Source organism: Schistocerca serialis, unplaced genomic scaffold, assembly GCF_023864345.2.
Source record: "Schistocerca serialis cubense isolate TAMUIC-IGC-003099 unplaced genomic scaffold, iqSchSeri2.2 HiC_scaffold_1170, whole genome shotgun sequence".
Lineage (NCBI taxonomy): Eukaryota > Metazoa > Arthropoda > Insecta > Orthoptera > Acrididae > Schistocerca > Schistocerca serialis.
Genome location: NW_026047371.1, coordinates 92,501 through 97,500, shown reverse-complemented (window position 1 = coordinate 97,500; position 5,000 = coordinate 92,501). Strand labels below are relative to the sequence as shown.

The following is a 5,000-nucleotide window of genomic DNA, read 5'->3' as shown; positions in this document are numbered from 1 at the left end:
GTATTGTGCCTTAACCTAACCCGTATTGTGCCTTAACCTAACCCGTATTGTGCCTTAACCTAACCCGTATTGTGCCTTAACCTAACCCGTATTGTGCCTTAACCTAACCCGTATTGTGCCTTAACCTAACCCGTATTGTGCCTTAACCTAACCCGTATTCTGCCTTAACCTAACCCGTGTTGTGCCTTAACCTAACCCGTGTTGTGCCTTAACCTAACCTGTGTTGTGCCTTAACCTAACCCGTGTTGTGCCTTAACCTAACCCGTGTTGTGCCTTAACCTAACCTATGTTGCGCCTTAACCTACCCTATATTGTACCTTAACCTAACCTATATTGTACCTTAACCTAACCTATGTTGCGCCTTAACCTAACCTATGTTGCGCCTTAACCTAACCTATGTTGCGCCTTAACCTAACCTATGTTGCGCCTTAACCTAACCTATGTTGCGCCTTAACCTAACCTATGTTGCGCCTTAACCTAACCTATGTTGCGCCTTAACCTAACCTATGTTGCGCCTTCACCTAACCTATGTTGCGCCTTAACCTAACCTATGTTGCGCCTTAACCTAACCTATGTTGCGCCTTAACCCAACACACGTTGCGCCTTAACCCAACACACGTTGCGCCTTAACCCAACACACGTTGCGCCTTAACCCAACACACGTTGCGCCTTAACCCAACACACGTTGCGCCTTAACCCAACACACGTTGCGCCTTAACCCAACACACGTTGCGCCTTAACCCAACACACGTTGCGCCTTAACCCAACACACGTTGCGCCTTAACCCAACACACGTTGCGCCTTAACCCAACACACGTTGCGCCTTAACCCAACACACGTTGCGCCTTAACCCAACACACGTTGGGCCTTAACCCAACACACGTTGGGCCTTAACCCAACACACGTTGGGCCTTAACCCAACACACGTTGGGCCTTAACCCAACACACGTTGGGCCTTAACCCAACACACGTTGGGCCTTAACCCAACACACGTTGGGCCTTAACCCAACACACGTTGGGCCTTAACCCAACACACGTTGGGCCTTAACCCAACACACGTTGGGCCTTAACCCAACACACGTTGGGCCTTAACCCAACACACGTTGGGCCTTAACCTGCTCTGTAATTGTCATACGACGCGTTAAATTAGTGTAGTGTTGCCTAACTGCAACCCCCGCAATATAGTTTGCTACTCGCACTGCCCGGTCCCCAGAGTATCGCTTCATGTTAAACACCTTGCAGCTATACACTGTAATGCGGATGGCAGCAGGACGTACATGCTCAATGCCCTTCGCAGTTGTTCATTGGCATTCGCATGGCGAAGCACAGCCTACGTTGTGGTACGGCTTGTGTCAACTGTCCGCTGATGTTGTACGTCCAAATCACACACTGTACTGCACATTGGTCCTCATGTACTGAATGATACATCGTGGTACATGTGTGACCGTACCACGACTGCGCCAACAACGGCGAACCATACGGTCCAAATATTGTGCACTCAGCTACATGTCGTCTCCCTATAAGAGCTGGATTGCAGTATGGTATGCCGTGGATGGCGATCGGCATGAGCCGTCTGTTGATGTAGTGGCGCGTGTTGTCAGACGTAGTCGTCTCTTCTCACACACCGTGATAGCATGGTGCACTGCGTTCCACATCTGCGACATGCGACAGAGGCCGGTTGACAGTCGTTCGCGCAATGGACATCGCATACGTACGGGGGCCACCTTCCACGTGTTCGCGAAGCGTGCACATGTTGTTGCGTGTATGTGGGCAGACATAGTGTGTCGTGACACCTGACACAGGCATGCAACAATCGTTGAATTTGCAAATGGCGATGGACGTCTACGTTTGCTGGTGACGTTACGCAAATGAAGAACTGGTAAACCGTTGTGGTGCGGTTGTTCTCGCTAGAGGTGAATCAGTGATGGCGACGATCGGTTGAGCTACCAACCGGTTGTTTCAGCGATACCCACCATGCCCACGAACGTGAATGGCATGTGGGTGTGAAGCGATACGCGGCGGTGGCTGGGTGGGACCGTCCCCGGCCGGTGAGGGGGGGCCTCCCGGCGTGCTGGCCGCGCGGTGCGTGGGCGCACGCGCTACAGCCGGCTGGTGGGGGCGGCCAGTGGCAGGCGCGCCGGCCGACGGAGGCGGCAGGCGGCGTAGCTGCGCGCCGGCGCACCCTGCACGCGGCGCCGTGCGGCCAAAGTAGGTCCTCGCGGGCCCGGTGCGAAGCGCGGTGGACATCTGCAGTGTGCTGGTCCGATTGAGGACTGTGTGCGCTGAGGATGCGCCGCCGCCCGGCGCTCGGCGCCGCGACGCCGTCTGCTGCTCGGTCGCCTCTGCGGTTCTCGCAGGTGGATTGTATCGCAGCTGTGCGGACGTGTTGGCGCGTGCGCTGTGCTGGGAGAGTTCGCTTCGGCACCCAAGTGGGGCTTTTGTCCTTCTGTGGCGCTGGCGTTGGAGCTGCCGGCCACCGTAGGTGGCGCGTGTTGTCTCCCGCCGGCAATGCCACGACAGCACGCTCCCGGGCCTCTGTCGGCAGCGGCAAGCTCAGTTGGGAGCACGGGTGGTCGCACCTAAAGCGTCTACTCGCCAAACTCCGGGCGATTGCGCCTCTCTCGAACCCGACCAAGTACTTAGGACGGCGCTGCGCGCCGCCGGGACCTGAGAGGGTTTCGAGGTGTATTGTGCAGGGGAGCTCAGCCTCCTCATGTTTGCAGAATAATTGAGCGGACGCTTGCGTGTTCGCGCGGGCCCCCGGGCACACTCCCGGGCGGCCGGCTGCTCAGCTCTAGTTGACGCAGCTCCCTGGTTGATCCTGCCAGTAGTCATATGCTTGTCTCAAAGATTAAGCCATGCATGTCTCAGTACAAGCCGCATTAAGGTGAAACCGCGAATGGCTCATTAAATCAGTTATGGTTCCTTAGATCGTACCCACGTTACTTGGATAACTGTGGTAATTCTAGAGCTAATACATGCAAACAGAGTCCCGACCAGAGATGGAAGGGACGCTTTTATTAGATCAAAACCAATCGGTCGGCTCGTCCGGTCCGTTTGCCTTGGTGACTCTGAATAACTTTGGGCTGATCGCACGGTCCTCGTACCGGCGACGCATCTTTCAAATGTCTGCCTTATCAACTGTCGATGGTAGGTTCTGCGCCTACCATGGTTGTAACGGGTAACGGGGAATCAGGGTTCGATTCCGGAGAGGGAGCCTGAGAAACGGCTACCACATCCAAGGAAGGCAGCAGGCGCGCAAATTACCCACTCCCGGCACGGGGAGGTAGTGACGAAAAATAACGATACGGGACTCATCCGAGGCCCCGTAATCGGAATGAGTACACTTTAAATCCTTTAACGAGTATCTATTGGAGGGCAAGTCTGGTGCCAGCAGCCGCGGTAATTCCAGCTCCAATAGCGTATATTAAAGTTGTTGCGGTTAAAAAGCTCGTAGTTGGATTTGTGTCCCACGCTGTTGGTTCACCGCCCGTCGGTGTTTAACTGGCATGTATCGTGGGACGTCCTGCCGGTGGGGCGAGCTGAAGGCGTGCGACGCGCCTCGTGCGTGCTCGTGCGTCCCGAGGCGGACCCCGTTGCAATCCTACCAGGGTGCTCTTGAGTGAGTGTCTCGGTGGGCCGGCACGTTTACTTTGAACAAATTAGAGTGCTTAAAGCAGGCAAGCCCGCCTGAATACTGTGTGCATGGAATAATGGAATAGGACCTCGGTTCTATTTTGTTGGTTTTCGGAACCCGAGGTAATGATTAATAGGGACAGGCGGGGGCATTCGTATTGCGACGTTAGAGGTGAAATTCTTGGATCGTCGCAAGACGAACAGAAGCGAAAGCATTTGCCAAGTATGTTTTCATTAATCAAGAACGAAAGTTAGAGGTTCGAAGGCGATCAGATACCGCCCTAGTTCTAACCATAAACGATGCCAGCCAGCGATCCGCCGCAGTTCCTCCGATGACTCGGCGGGCAGCCTCCGGGAAACCAAAGCTTTTGGGTTCCGGGGGAAGTATGGTTGCAAAGCTGAAACTTAAAGGAATTGACGGAAGGGCACCACCAGGAGTGGAGCCTGCGGCTTAATTTGACTCAACACGGGAAACCTCACCAGGCCCGGACACCGGAAGGATTGACAGATTGATAGCTCTTTCTTGATTCGGTGGGTGGTGGTGCATGGCCGTTCTTAGTTGGTGGAGCGATTTGTCTGGTTAATTCCGATAACGAACGAGACTCTAGCCTGCTAACTAGTCGCGTGACATCCTTCGTGCTGTCAGCGATTACTTTTCTTCTTAGAGGGACAGGCGGCTTCTAGCCGCACGAGATTGAGCAATAACAGGTCTGTGATGCCCTTAGATGTTCTGGGCCGCACGCGCGCTACACTGAAGGAATCAGCGTGTCTTCCTAGGCCGAAAGGTCGGGGTAACCCGCTGAACCTCCTTCGTGCTAGGGATTGGGGCTTGCAATTGTTCCCCATGAACGAGGAATTCCCAGTAAGCGCGAGTCATAAGCTCGCGTTGATTACGTCCCTGCCCTTTGTACACACCGCCCGTCGCTACTACCGATTGAATGATTTAGTGAGGTCTTCGGACTGGTACGCGGCATTGACTCTGTCGTTGCCGATGCTACCGGAAAGATGACCAAACTTGATCATTTAGAGGAAGTAAAAGTCGTAAGAAGGTTTCCGTAGGTGAACCTGCGGAAGGATCATTACCGACTAGACTGCATGTCTTTCGATGTGCGTGTCGTGTCGCGCAACACGCTACCTGTACGGCTCGCAGTAGCCGTGCGCCGCGTGCGGAACCACGCGTGCTTCTCAAAACTAACGCCAATGTTGTGTGGTACGAGCGCTGAAGCGCTGGAGCGGCTGGCCTGCGGCACCTGGCGCCTGGCGCCGGTTTTGAATGACTTTCGCCCGACTGCCTGTCCGCTCCGGTGTGGAGCCGTACGACGCCCATCGGCCGTGAGGCTGTTGGACACAGAACGCTTGAACAG

The 5,000-nt window shown here is 54.8% G+C and overlaps 1 non-coding gene across 1 annotated transcript; it reads left to right on the top strand.

Annotated features, from left to right (window-relative positions):
• Positions 1-2,808: 2,808 nt before the first annotated feature.
• On the top strand, positions 2,809-4,718 carry LOC126433643 (small subunit ribosomal RNA). Its single transcript, XR_007578642.1, has one exon. It is a non-coding gene; the product is annotated as a small subunit ribosomal RNA (ribosomal RNA).
• The last annotated feature ends 282 nt before the right edge of the window (positions 4,719-5,000 follow it).